Source organism: Primulina eburnea, chromosome 2, assembly GCF_022965805.1.
Source record: "Primulina eburnea isolate SZY01 chromosome 2, ASM2296580v1, whole genome shotgun sequence".
NCBI classification, from domain to species: domain Eukaryota; kingdom Viridiplantae; phylum Streptophyta; class Magnoliopsida; order Lamiales; family Gesneriaceae; genus Primulina; species Primulina eburnea.
In genome coordinates, this window is record NC_133102.1 from 27,824,682 (window position 1) to 27,839,448 (window position 14,767).

Sequence of the window (14,767 nt, forward strand, 5' to 3'; positions counted from 1 at the left end):
CGTTCGAGATATTGGAAAAGTTGGGAACCTTAGCGTATCGTCTAGCGTTGCCGCCTGATATGTCAAGAATTCACAATGTTTTCCACATCTCACAGCTGAGGAAATATGTCCCAGACCCGAGTCATGTACTCAAGATGGCACCACTGATAATAGAAGGAAATCTCAATGAAGAACTCAAATACGAAGAAGTCCCTATCCGAATAGTGGACGCAAAAGACCAAGTGTTGAGGCACCGGACAATTCCATACGTCAAAGTGCAATGGTCAAATCATACCGAAAGGGAGTCCACTTGGGAACTCGAAGAGAAAATGCGTTCACAATACCCTTATTTGTTCACAAACTCCAACTGATCCAAGTTTCGAGGACGAAACTTTCAATAAGGAGGGAGGGATGTGAGAACCCGGAATTTCCGATCCGAAGCAAATCGTGTAAGAAATTCGAAATTTAACCTAAACCAAGCTCAACAATTTTCATTCTTCGAACTTAAATTTTCAGCTAACTTAACTCGAGAAAATAGCTTCAAAGCTCGGAGACTAACTCAACGGGAGGCCAAGCTGCAAGTAATCGCATCCATCAAAGAGTTATCACTTGAGGAGTAAAACCCCAGCTCAAGGACTTGATCTTTCAGCTCAAAGCAGCTCAACCAAGCTTGTCCTAATAGGACCAAAAAGGGATCTAAAAGATGAGCTAAAGGCTTGGACAAGTTAAATGTGCAAGAAGCAACCTTTGAGATAACCAAGGAAGAAGCTAATGGATGAGCTAAAGGTTAAGACAAATTATGTATGCAAGAAATGACCTTTGAGATAATCCATGAAGGAGCTAAGGGAGGAGCTAGGAGACCAGGACACATTAATGATGCAGGAAATGAGTCTTGGTGCTTGGCATATCTTTGACCACAATTATGTGAGCAATTATTTCATTTCTTGGGCTCCAAGTGGTAGACCAAAAGGGGCTAGGTGGAAGGTCTTTTTTTGCCTATAAATACCACTCACTTGGTTGAGAAAAATCACACCACAATACCTCTCAAATTTCGGCCAAAGGAGAGCAAGAAAGTGAGGAAAATTTTCGGAGTGCATGCTATCAAAGATTTGCGTCGAAGTGCTCCTAAAATCAAGTCTTGTTCTACTCAACGAAATAATCGAAGTGTTGTCCAAATTTCTGGAGAAGTCTGTTCAAATATCAAGCAAGTATTAGGACTATATCTTCAAAATACTGTAAGTGGGTTTTTGATATGAATTGTATTTTTAAATCTTGAGTATATAAGTTATGACATGCATGTATGTGTGTCCTTATTTTCGAAAATGTCAGTTTGTTATATTTAAAATTTCGATCGATTATGTGATTCTTCTATGCTTCGAAATTCGTTGATTACGCTATGTCTGTAAGAAAACTCTGAAATCTGAAAAGTTCTGTCTGTTACTTCTGAATTCTGGTTGCACTGTTACGATTCGACTTTGAAATGGGACGAGAATTGTAGTTGTGTTTTGGCCCCCATTGGTGTGTATAAAACTATGTTCTGTTCTGGCCCCATTGGTGGGTATAAAACCATGTTCTGGCCTCACCCCTTAGAGGACTAACATATTGGGGACAATTTGACCATGGAAATGAGATGAGTAACAATGTTGTGTCCGTTTGATTGATCTGTTTCTGAATTGTTTTGAATCATCTGATAAATTCTTTCATTTATTCGATTTGTTTCTGTCGTGATAAGTTAAGAATATTAAGTTTTGAAAGTCTGTTAAACGAGTTTTAAGAAAACTAAGTTCTATATGTATCTTGGAGTCGATCGACCCCCACTTGCTCAGTGCTTCCCAAAACACTCACCTCTTACAAATTTCAGATAAAAACGAAGAGCAAGTAAACAATGAGGAGCAAGAAGTATTCTGGGGATGGTGATCAGATTTCGAGACCAGGAATCGACAATTGTACTTCTTTTATTTTTTTTAGCTTCTGTAAACTCTGATGTAAAATTTTATTCTTTGTCATTATAAAACAATATTCTATTTATGAAAAAAACCGGTTGATTTGATACGAGGATTTATTGTTTTCAATGTAATTGCTAAACAATGTCGGATGTCGTCGTCGCTTCGAACTCGGGGCGTGACATTTAAGTGGTATCAGAGCCAGGTTCATAATCCCGCTGGGATTTTGACAAACAAAATTTGACGTGGCAAAAGCCTAGTACATCCCAATTTGAGTCCAACTTGCATCTGTTTCCTAAATTTTGAATAGACTTCAAAAATCTATCCCTTCAATTGCTTCTAAATTCTTGGTATAAAAAATTTTCCACGACCACTTTGTTTCTATTATTTGTGCCTTTCTATCTTTGATACGATTCTGATGCTTTACTTCCATTTTTATCCTAGAAATGGCTGCTCCACGTACTCGCGCTCAGGCTTCTCTTCGTATGCGACAGCTTACCATAGATAATCAAGCTAGGGAGATTGCGACTTTGAAGGCGCAACTGACTAGGGAGAAACTGTAAAAGCAGGAGCTTAGCGAGATCAAGCACATACTAGAGACCGACGTACATCGACTTGCTCATCATCTAGACTTGGCTGAGAGCCAAATTCTTCATGTACCCACCAATTCAGCTCGCATTACGCGTCTGACTTCGCTGAACAGAGAATTGCTAGAGAGAGTAGAAATAGAAAGAGGACGTGCTACTAGGGCTCGTCAACGTCAGGAAAAGTTGAACACCAAACAAGAAAGGTACATTTCCAAGCTTCACGGCACCATGGAGAGGATTCAAGAGCAGAACAACTACCTACATTTGGTGATAGAGAACATGGAAGAAGAGGAGGTAGCACCGATGGAGGTGGCTGGAGTAGACAGCGCCAGTGACAGCAACGGCGGAGAGATGTTCGACTAGATTAGCATTATAATAAATTATCTGGATTGTAGTAAACTTGTGACTGAGAACATATTATGTGTACCAAATTATTTTGAAACTTTCTATTATCTTCTATTATTGCATATTTAAAAACTGATGAGTATCTTATTTATAAAAATGTTTTTATAGGAAACCAACATGGACTTTCAAAGCATTATAAATGAACTTCAGAAACAACTTCAGGAAAAGGAGTAAGAAATTAAAACACTGAAAGAAAAAAATGATAAACTCGAGAGAGATAACTTCCAGCTAGACGGGAATAACGTATGCATGATGGAAGATCTTCGTGAGGCCAGAGTAGAAGAAAAGAAACTATGCGAAGATGTTAGACGTTATGTTGCTTATCATCTAGAGTCGGAGCGTCAGCACGAGATCACCAAGCATGAGTTGAAGAAAGCACAAGATAGGATATTTACGCTCGAAATCCGGGATGATATCTCCTCAAAACGCAACACCGTCGTGAAGAAGGAATCGGGGAGCAAGAAATCGATGAAAAAGTAAGTCAATCAACAATACAAGAACTACATGATCAAATTAACAACCTCGATCACCACAACACACAATTGTAGAATTACATCGAGCATCTACAGAAGCTGGAATTCCATAAGTTCAAACGTACCAATCAAACTCATAACAACTTAAAATTCCATAACTTAACCACACCTAAACTTGAAGCTGGAAGACCCCTGAACCAGCGCCTAGGCGCTGAGGTGTAGCACTGCAATACTTGGTCAAGCGCCTAGGCGCTACCAACTAGCGCCGCTGCGCTACCCTGGAAAATGTCATCTTCTACCCATTCGCTTCCCTATGACTCCTAATGCAACCGAACCCATACCGACTAAAAACAAAACGCCGATTAGCGTCTTACCACAACCCATGACATACCTAAACATAGTAATGATCACCCGGCAATTCCCAACAAACCCTGCAACCAATAAAACTCAAGAAACATGAAGAACATATCTTATAACATCACAGTTTTAGCAGTCGCGCGAGAATGATCTTAACTCACTCGTTTCTTGTCCGAAAATTAATTAATTTACTGTCAAATCGAATATATCAAAAAGTACTACGTTTTACGTGTTGAAAGTTTTTCCTGAAAACCGATCGAAAATTCGAAGGATTCGAAAATTGCAGCAGATTCAGTTTTAGAGATAAATAAAACTTTTTCAAAATTGTTTCAACCATTTTTGCTCAAACTTTGCATAACATAACCGATTTTTACACACAATAAGCATCAAAATACTTACTACGACAAGTTCGATGCAAAAAATAAAAGAATATACATGTATTTTCGTTAGAACGTACGAAGATAATGAATAATATTGACGCGATAGATTACGGGAGATGACCGAGAGGCGCTTGCTACATGATTCTTTCTCGAAAAATGGGCCTAAATCTCAAGAAATTTGCAAGGGAAAGGGGTGGCTGCTGCTAGAGCTCAAGAACCCTAGCTTGTTATCAAAACAAAGAATGCCAAGTGTGTGAGTGAGTGCTGCCGAGTGCGTGTGTGTGTGTAGAGTATGTGTGTGTGTGTCTGTGTTGATTAGGGAGATAATTAGGGGTTAATTAGTTTTAATAAAAATACTAATAAACAATTAACATTCTAAATAAAAATACTAATCTCCCATATTTTAAATAAAATACCACATGTGTCAAATTTTCAAGGTTTAAATCACCACTACTCAAAGTAGTATTTTGAAAAACTTAAAATCTTAACATCATCAAATTAATTAAATTAGGCTTTAAAATACTAAAATTTTTCTTAAATCACTTAAAATATCAATTTTATTGACTTGAATTAAAATACCATATTATTCATAAATCGCTTAAATCATAACCTGTCTCTTTTCAACGTTTTAACATGCATCAAATAAACACGTAATAAATTAAAATAATGCAAATCATAAATCATGCATCGTTAAAAATCGTTTCAAAAAATAAATAAGTAATTTAACAATTTAATAAATGCATGAGTTTACATGTACTAATTTTCGGCTCTACAATTCCTCCTCCAATTAAATAAATTTCGTCCTCCAAATTAAATTTTACCAAACAACTCCGGGTAGCTGCTTCTCAAATCTGCTTCAACCTCCCAAGTGGCCTACTTCGCTGATTGATTCAGCGACTGGAATTTGACTAACTTGGTTGATTTTGTGACACCCTAACCCGTTACAATTAAAATACAGCGGAATTTAAAATTTTCTTGCAAATGGAAGGAGTTTCAAAATACATTTCATTAAAACCTTTACATCAAAATAAATACATGATCATTCAAATGATATAACAAAATACAAAACATCATTTCTATGATCATGTCCAAAAATCTTCCTTCCAACATGGCATGCATATGACCCCGTGTCCACAGTCAACGTCCCGGTCCGTCACTCTTATCTGCATCACATGAAAATAACTGAAATGAGTATAAAACTCAGCAAGTGGAACTCTTACATAGCAATGAACATATCATATTCTGTAAAACATAGATTTGAAATCATAAATACCATCAACTCTGAAATATGAATACTGTAGCAATAACATAGCAATAAGATGGTATTTCTCTTTACTCTGGTTGGATTGATATCAATAGTATCTCTGTCTGTGGTGCTCGTATCCCAAATCGATATAAACCGATAACTCTGATGGATATAAGCCTATGGGCGTTGATCAACTAATTGCATGCAATCTCTGACTATGTATCTATCAATCCAATAAAACATTTGAAACTCTCTCTTGGCATTTAATCAATAACTTTGAAGACTATACTCTTTGTATTCCCTTTTCAATACAATTGAGACATACAATGTCTCCAATAAATATACAAGTGAATCAATACATAACTATGAATCAAATAAAGGGAATAACACTTTGAAATCATTAGAACACCATACATATATAATCATGTGAGCAAAGGGATGAAATTCCACTTACAAACCACAATAACACCTTGAATCTAACTCTTGGTACACCACCTACAACAATAATCCATAAATAATACCAACATCAACTCAATAACCAAGAACTTATGCCAATAATCCATAAAACCAACATAAACATCACACCTAAAACATCTCTTCTCCAAAACCAAGAGATAACACAACCAAAAGCTTACCTTAGCTTCCTAGAGCAACCAAGAACCTCGATCTCAACTCGAAAATCGAACTAGATCCAAGAATCAAAGATGGGAAGTGAAAGAAATGGAGAAAACCCTTGCTTGAAGAGAGAAAAATCGAGTTTGAAGGGGAAATAAGAAGGGAAATGAAGTCAACTCATCCAAAAGGTACTTAAAATCTCGCCCATACCTCAATAATGCATGACCGCGGGTGCGCTATGCTCTCGGCATTCCAAACAGTACCCTGAACTCGACGACCGCGGGTGCGGTCTACACCGCGGGTGCGGCACTAACATCACCGCGGGTGCGGTGCTCTCACGGCCAAACCATCAAAATCCAACAATTATGACCGCGGGTGCGGTCCTTACCAAGAGTGCGGGTGCGGTGAAGCCTCGACCAAGAAACAAACCAATGCAACTACAATCGAACCGAAACGCTGAAACGACGCAACCACCAACAACTAACAATATCAACCAAGCCACAAAACAATAATACCAACTAAACTATATGTAGTAGCCCGAATTCCAAATTGAGTAATTAACGGAGTAATGGTGATTAAGAGGTTTAAGGTGTAATTTTGGCTATGGTCATGATCGGACGGACCGAAGAGGGTTCGGAAGCACCGAAGAGTTCGGACGATCCGAAGTGTAGTTCGGTGAATCCGATCATAGGTGTCAAGTGTTGATCGACACGTCATTTTCCATGCATGTTCGGACGGTCCGAAGTGTATGATCGGAGGATCCGATCATGAGCTGTCAAGAGCCATTGGACACGTAGTGTTCGGACGTTCCGAAGTGTTGTTCGGAGGATCCGAACATGGCCTATAATAGTGCTCGGATTTCTCATTTGTGACTTGCCAATTCATGATTTTGCCTCATAGTTGAGAGGATTTGGAAGGTTTCTAGGGTTAGTTGTTGGTCGAGCGATAGCCAAGAGCTGTCAGGAGTAGTAGCGTAGCGGCGCCTGAGTTTCAAGGCAATCGACATCAAAGGGCTGTCGAAGGACGAAGGTAAACCCTAAACCTTTGGTAGTACTAGGGAGTACTGGTTTTGCTAGTCGAGCATGGTAGTATTGATTGAGTATGCTTTTGATGCGTAGGCTTGTGCTAGACCTGATTAGCGGTGTTGCGTAAGGCTAGGCTTGCTGTGATAGAGGTACGAAAGTACTATCCGAGATATCCTGGTTGAGTATACATTCATATATGTGTTGCATGAGTATTTGCTGCATTGTTATATGTCATATGATGCATGCTATTATGTCACGAGTTATGATGCATATTGCATATCATGTTGAGCCGTATCTCCTTCGAGATAGCCTTTACTGTTGAGCTGTATCTCTTTCGAGATAAGCTATATCTTGGGGCCGCTCAGCCCTATCTTGTGGACGCATGGACACCGAGAGTACACAGTGGCCGACGGGTCGGGAGGGCTTCGGTGGTCCGGGACATTTTAGGTCCACGTCTGTCTTGTAGTGGATGCAGTGACCCAGAGGTTGGACTGCGCGGCACTATCCACTTGGCGCCTCTAGATTGAGCATTTTGAGATCCTTTGTGATTCCTGTTTCTTGACTACCCTGGTATCATATCATAGCATGTGCATTTCATATAGGTTTGTATACTTATACTTTTGTACTGGGCGTTCTTATCGCTCACGTCCTCGGTTTTGTTTATTCTTGGACACCCCATTCCCACGGGGCAGGCCTCAGGTTGGATGGCTCAGGAGGATCAGGAGGAGGACGTTGAGTAGCTAGTTGGTTTAGTTTTCAGTGTTTTCCATTTGATTCGATATGGTTGTACTGGATATTTCATTTTGAGTTAGTCTAGACTTCGATTTCGATTGGGTTGTATAACTATTGTTGTTGGCCATATTTCCGCTTTCCGCTGTTATCTCTGATTATAATTAATTAGGTTAATTGCATGCTTAGTTTTTGATTAGTAGGTGATTCTGGAACGGGTCACTACACTATAACCCAAAACACAACTCTAAACATCTAAATCAAATAACCCAAATAAACATACAAAAACTTAAACCGTACCGTACACCGGGATCGGCTATTACAATCTCCCCTCCTTAGAGGAATTTCGTCCTCGAAATTGACGTCACTGCATGAACAACTCAGGATACTTCTCTCTCATCTCATCCTCCGGTTCCCACGTAGCCTCTTTGATCAAATGGTTCCTCAAAACTCTGACTTTGCGGTCCAGAATCTGAACCGGAATCTCTTGGTACGTCAAATTCGGCGTCAAGTCCAATGGATCGTGGCGAAGAACATGGGAATGATTCGCAATATACTTTCTGAGCATCGATACGTGAAAAATATTATGGACTCTGTCAAGATCTGGCAGTAGGGCTAACCTGTAGGCTCGATCACCAACTCTATCTAAGATCTCAAAGGGGCCAATAAATCTCGGACTCAACTTACCCTTCCTGCCAAACCGCATCACACCTTTGAGAGGTGCTATCTTCAGAAACACGTGATCGCCAACCTCAAACTGCAAAGGTCTACGACGAACATCTGCATAGCTCTTCTGTCTCGATTGCGCAGTCTTCATCCTCTCACAGATAACAGCAACAACATCGGCTGTCTGTTGGACCAACTCTGGTCCCAACATCTTCCTCTCACCAACCTCATCCCAAAACAAGGGAGATCTACACTTCCTGCCATAAAGAGCTTCATACGGTGCCATCCCAATCGTCGCTTAGTAGCTATTGTTGTACGTGAACTCCACAAGAGGCAATTTGGAATCCCAGCTACCAGAATAATCAATAGTACAATCTCCGAGCATATCCTCAAGAATCTGAATGACTCTCTCTGACTGACCGTCACTCTGAGGGTGATAAGATGTACTGAAAGCTAACCGTGAACCCATAGCTCTGTGCAAACTCTTCCAAAACTCTAAGGTAAATCTAGGGTCACGATCAGACACAATCGACACAGGGACACCGTGAAGTCTAACAATCTCTGCTATATAATCCTCGGCCTACTGGTTCATGGAATATGTCGTCTTGACTGGAAGAAAGTGCGCTGACTTGGTCAATCGATCAACGATAACCCAAATGGAATTATAACCTTTCTGTGTCCTGGGAAGACCAGTCACGAAATCCATCGTAATATGCTCCCACTTCCACTGTGGAATCGGCAAAGATAGCAATGTCCCAGCAGGTCTCTGGTGCTCAATCTTTACCTGCTGACAAGTTAGGCACTGAGAAATAAACATAGCAATATCTTTCTTCATACCTGGCCACCAGTAGAGTCGACGAAGATCCTGATACATCTTGATGCTGCCTAGATGTATCGAATATGGCGCGGTATGAGCCTCTGTCAAGACGTCTCGCCGAATGTCGTCACCAACAGGAACACAAATACGGCCTCTGAAAGTCACCAAACCATCACCATTCACCCCAAACTCTGAATTACCCCTCTCCTCTGCTCTAGTTCTCAACTCTAACAACTGCAAATCGGTCGCCTGCTCTCTACGGATACTGTCCGTCAATGTAGCCCGAATGACCAACGCTGAAAAGCGAGCAATGGTCCCCGAAACTACCAAAGAAATCTCCTCTCTCTGCAAATCCATCAACAAAGGTCTCTGAACCATCGAACTCAAGGAAGAACTCGACTTACGACTCAAAGCGCCTGCCACAACATTCGCCTTCCCTGGGTGGTAACTGATCGTCACATCATAGTCTTTGACAAGCTCTAACCACCTCCTCTGCCGCATGTTGAGCTCTTTCTGGGAAAACAAATACTTCAAACTCTTGTGGTCTGTGAAGATCTCACACTTTTCACCATACAAATAATGTCTCCAAATCTTCAAGGCGAAAACCACAGCTGCCAGCTCTAAATCATGCGTCGGATAATTCTTCTCATAGTCTTTCAACTGGCGAGAAGCATAAGCGATAACCTTACCTCGCTGCATCAACACTGCATCGAGACCCTTCTTTGACGCATCGGTATAGACAACAAAATCCTCGGAACCACGGGGCAATGAAAGAACAGGAGCTGTCGTCAACCTGTCCTTCAACTCTTGAAATGAACTCTGGCAATCAATGGACCACTCGAACTTCACAGTCTTCCTCGTCAAATTGGTCAATGGCAAGGCAATCTTGGAGAAATCTGAAATAAAGCGACGATAATAACACGCCAAACCAAGAAAACTGCGTACCTCTGAAACAGTAGTAGGAATAGGCCACTTCTGAACTGCCTCAATCTTCACTGGATCACTGCTCTGTAATTTTGACCGAGTCATGATCGGAAGGTCCGAAGATGGTTCGGAAGCACCGAAGAGTTCGGAAGGTCCGAAGTGAGTTCGGTGGATCCGATCATTAGGTGTCAAGAGTTGATCGACACGTGGGAGTTCGGAAGGTCCGAAGTGGGTTCGGTGGATCCGATCATGAGGTGTCAAGAGCAGCTGGACACGTGCATGTTCGGACGGTCCGAAGTGTATGATCGGAGGATCCGATCATGAGCTGTCAAGAGCCAGTGGACACGTAGCGTTCGGACGTTCCGAAGTGGTGTTCGGAGGATCCGAACATGGCCTATAAATAGTGGTCGGATTTCCTCATTTTGACTCGCCAATTCAGAGAATTCCATAGCATTTCAGTCGTTTCTGACAGGTTCTAGTCTTGTTCCGAGATTTGGGCACTAGCGGGGAGCTGCTGGTCTTGTAGCAGAGCTGTGCTCTAGTTGGGAGCTAGCGGCATCAGCGGGCTAGCGACGGACGAAGGTTTGGAATTTTATCAGTATTTATCTCAGGATTATCTAGTTAAGTCTGGTAGATAAGTTTAGTGATGGTTTTCACTTGATGAATAGGCTTGGATTAGACCTGTTGTCTGGTTGTTCCAGTGGATTAGGATTGCTGTGATAGAGGTACGAAAGTACTATCCGAGATATCCTGGTTGAGTATACATTCATATATGTGTTGCATGATTATGTGGTGCATTGATATATGTCATATGATGCATGCTATTATGTCACGTTTATTACTGCACGTTGCATTTCATGTTGAGCCGTATTCTCCTTTGAGATAGCCTTTACTGTTGAGCTGTATCTCTTTCGAGATAAGCTATATCTTGGGGCCGCTCAGCCCTGTCTTGTGGACGCATGGACACCGAGAGTACACAGTGGCCGACGGGTCGGGAGGGCTTCGGTGGTCCGGGACATTTTAGGTCCACGTCTGTCTTGTAGTGGATGCAGTGACCCAGAGGTTGGACCGCGCGGCACTATCCACTTGGCGCCTCTAGACTGAGCAGTTTGAGATCCTTTGTGATTCCTGTTTCTTGACTACCCCGGTATCATGATCATAGCATGTGCATTTCATATAGGTCTGTATACTCATACTTTTGTACTGGGCGTTCTTATCGCTCACGTCCTCGGTTTTGTTTATTCTTGGACACCCCATTCCCTCGGGGCAGGCCTCAGGTTGGACAGCTCAGGAGGAGCAGGAGGAGGACGTTGAGTAGCTGGTTGGTTTAGTTATCGGTATTGTTTTGATTCGATATGGTTGTATTGGATATTTTATTTTTGAGTTATTCTAGACTTCGATTGGGTTGTATAATCGGTATAGTTGTTGACTTTTTCCGCTGTTATCTCTGATTATTGTTTATTAGGTTAATTGCATGCTTAGTTTTTGATTAGTAGGTGATTCTGGAACGGGTCACTACATTTATGGTATCAGAGCATGCGTACGATTTTGGGATATAGATTTCTGTTTTGGGATTTCCGTTGACCAATTTACTAGTTTCCCTATTCTATGTTGTAGCAATGGCTGACCACTTTGGTGATGAGAGTAGTCAGGGAAGTGTAGGTCGTTGGGGTGACCAGGACGATTTGTTAAGCGTCATAAGTTACCGCATGTTTCTCTAGACGTCATTCTTTCTGTTTCTACTCCGATGGGTCATTCGGTTTTAGCCAAGCGTCTAGTGATGGGTTGTCCTTTAGATTTTGAGGGTAACGATGTTGTTATTTTCATTTTGTTCATTCTCTAAGCTTGATTTCGAGGACGAAATCGTTTTAAGGGGGGGAGAATGTAGTAGCCCGAATTCCAAATTGGGTAATTAACGGAGTATTGGTGATTAAGAAGGTTTAAGGTGTAATTTTGACCGAGTCATGATCGGAAGGTCCGAAGATGGTTCGGAAGCACCGAAGAGTTCGGAAGGTCCGAAGTGAGTTCGGTGGATCCGATCATTAGGTGTCAAGAGTTGATCGACACGTGGGAGTTCGGAAGGTCCGAAGTGGGTTCGGTGGATCCGATCATGAGGTGTCAAGAGCAGCTGGACACGTGCATGTTCGGACGGTCCGAAGTGTATGATCGGAGGATCCGATCATGAGCTGTCAAGAGCCAGTGGACACGTAGCGTTCGGACGTTCCGAAGTGGTGTTCGGAGGATCCGAACATGGCCTATAAATAGTGGTCGGATTTCCTCATTTTGACTCGCCAATTCAGAGAATTCCATAGCATTTCAGTCGTTTCTGACAGGTTCTAGTCTTGTTCCGAGATTTGGGCACTAGCGGGGAGCTGCTGGTCTTGTAGCAGAGCTGTGCTCTAGTTGGGAGCTAGCGGCATCAGCGGGCTAGCGACGGACGAAGGTTTGGAATTTTATCAGTATTTATCTCAGGATTATCTAGTTAAGTCTGGTAGATAAGTTTAGTGATGGTTTTCACTTGATGAATAGGCTTGGATTAGACCTGTTGTCTGGTTGTTCCAGTGGATTAGGATTGCTGTGATAGAGGTACGAAAGTACTATCCGAGATATCCTGGTTGAGTATACATTCATATATGTGTTGCATGATTATGTGGTGCATTGATATATGTCATATGATGCATGCTATTATGTCACGTTTATTACTGCACGTTGCATTTCATGTTGAGCCGTATTCTCCTTTGAGATAGCCTTTACTGTTGAGCTGTATCTCTTTCGAGATAAGCTATATCTTGGGGCCGCTCAGCCCTGTCTTGTGGACGCATGGACACCGAGAGTACACAGTGGCCGACGGCTACATGGCCTAGAAAATAAATCCGATCCAACCAAAATTCACACTTCTTTAACTTGGCAAACAACCTCTTCTCTCTCAACAATCGAAGAACAACTCTGAGATGCTCTGCATGAAGCTCTCTGGTCTTGGAATAGATCAATATGTCGTCGATGAAGACAATGACGAAGCTATCCAGATAAGGCTTGAACACACGGTTCATCAAGTCCATAAAGACTGAAGGAGCATTGGTCAGACCAAAAGACATCACAAGAAACTCATAGTGACCATACCTGGTCCGGAACGCTGTCTTAGGGATATCAGACTCCCTAACCTTCAACTGATAGTAGCCAGACCAAAGATCAATCTTCAAAAATACAGTAGCACCATGAAGCTGGTCAAATAGTGTTAGAGTAGGTGCCCGTCGAGCCAAGTGTTGGCCGAGTGTTCACAATGAAATTTTATGTATAAGCAATCTTTATTTTAATAATATTTGAAATTATTATTTTGGCAAATCTTTATCTGTATACCCATGCTAGTTGCATAGATAAAGCCCTTGAATATACAAATAGTAGAAAGAATATGAGATGCTCATATGATGAGTATCATGAAACTCATATTTGGAATACTGTATATTCGAAACGGTTCCTAGTCGATTCAGCCGCCATTAAGAAGGATATAGGCCGCTCGAGTTCGAGACTAGTATCTGCGATGTGAGTACCATGTTTCATTGGTAGGGGACATTGTGATGTACGAACATGCAGATAGGTGCTCCTTGTAGAGTGCACTGAACAACCCTCCATAAAAGGACTTTCCAAGTGGTTCTCACTTATCGAGTGGAAAAGTCCTGGTTTATGGTTGTACACCATTAGTCCTTATGACCGGGACAACATTGAGACTCTATGTGCTAGAATTACACTTTGACTTGTTTACCGACTCTCATGGGGTCATCAGGTGGCAAGGTTGGGTGTTCTGTCGAAACACATAGTAGTCGATGCATTGTAGTCGGGGATTCACCGCTTACCTTCGGGTATGGATATCCTATGTGTTATCATGTGTTAGTAGGTTGAAATCTCTGGCCAGAGTATGGTGGTAATTATGAAAGGGCTTTCATAGATTACACCATCGATGCAACTACGACATGACACATAGTATCGATTCATTGACAACTCTCGATAAACCAATGGTTGTCGAATCGATCGGGATATACGAGTTGAAGGGACCGTACTGTACGCTAACCATAATTGAATGGTTCTTGTAGGCACTATCATTTGATACCTAGGGAATCATGTAAGCGATGCTGCTAGGCGTTTAACATGATTGGTTGGGTAATATCAGACTTGAGTTCTGACGTTCTTGTTATCAAGGTGTTGATAAGTAAGAATGGAGCAATTGGGGTATGCTCATATAAGGACATGTTTAGTCCGAATCACATGGAGATGTGAACCCACGGCTAGTTGTATCAATGAACCATTGAGGGCCACACAAGTACTAGCTTTCTAGATCTCGTTGAGAAGTAAAAATAGTTCAATGTGTTGAACGGCTTATAAAGGAGTTTATAAGCGTAAGGAAAAATTAGAAGTATGACTTCTATAAAGAGAAAATAGTTCAATGTGTTGAACGACTTATAAATGAGTTTATAAGTGTAAAGAAAAATAGAAGTATGACTTCTATGAGAGAAATGTAAATTTTGATTTATGGAAGTGTTCCTAAATTAAAATTTGGCCAAGTGAATAATGTATTTGAAAATTGTGATTTTCATAGACATTATTATGGACTAAATTAAATTAATTC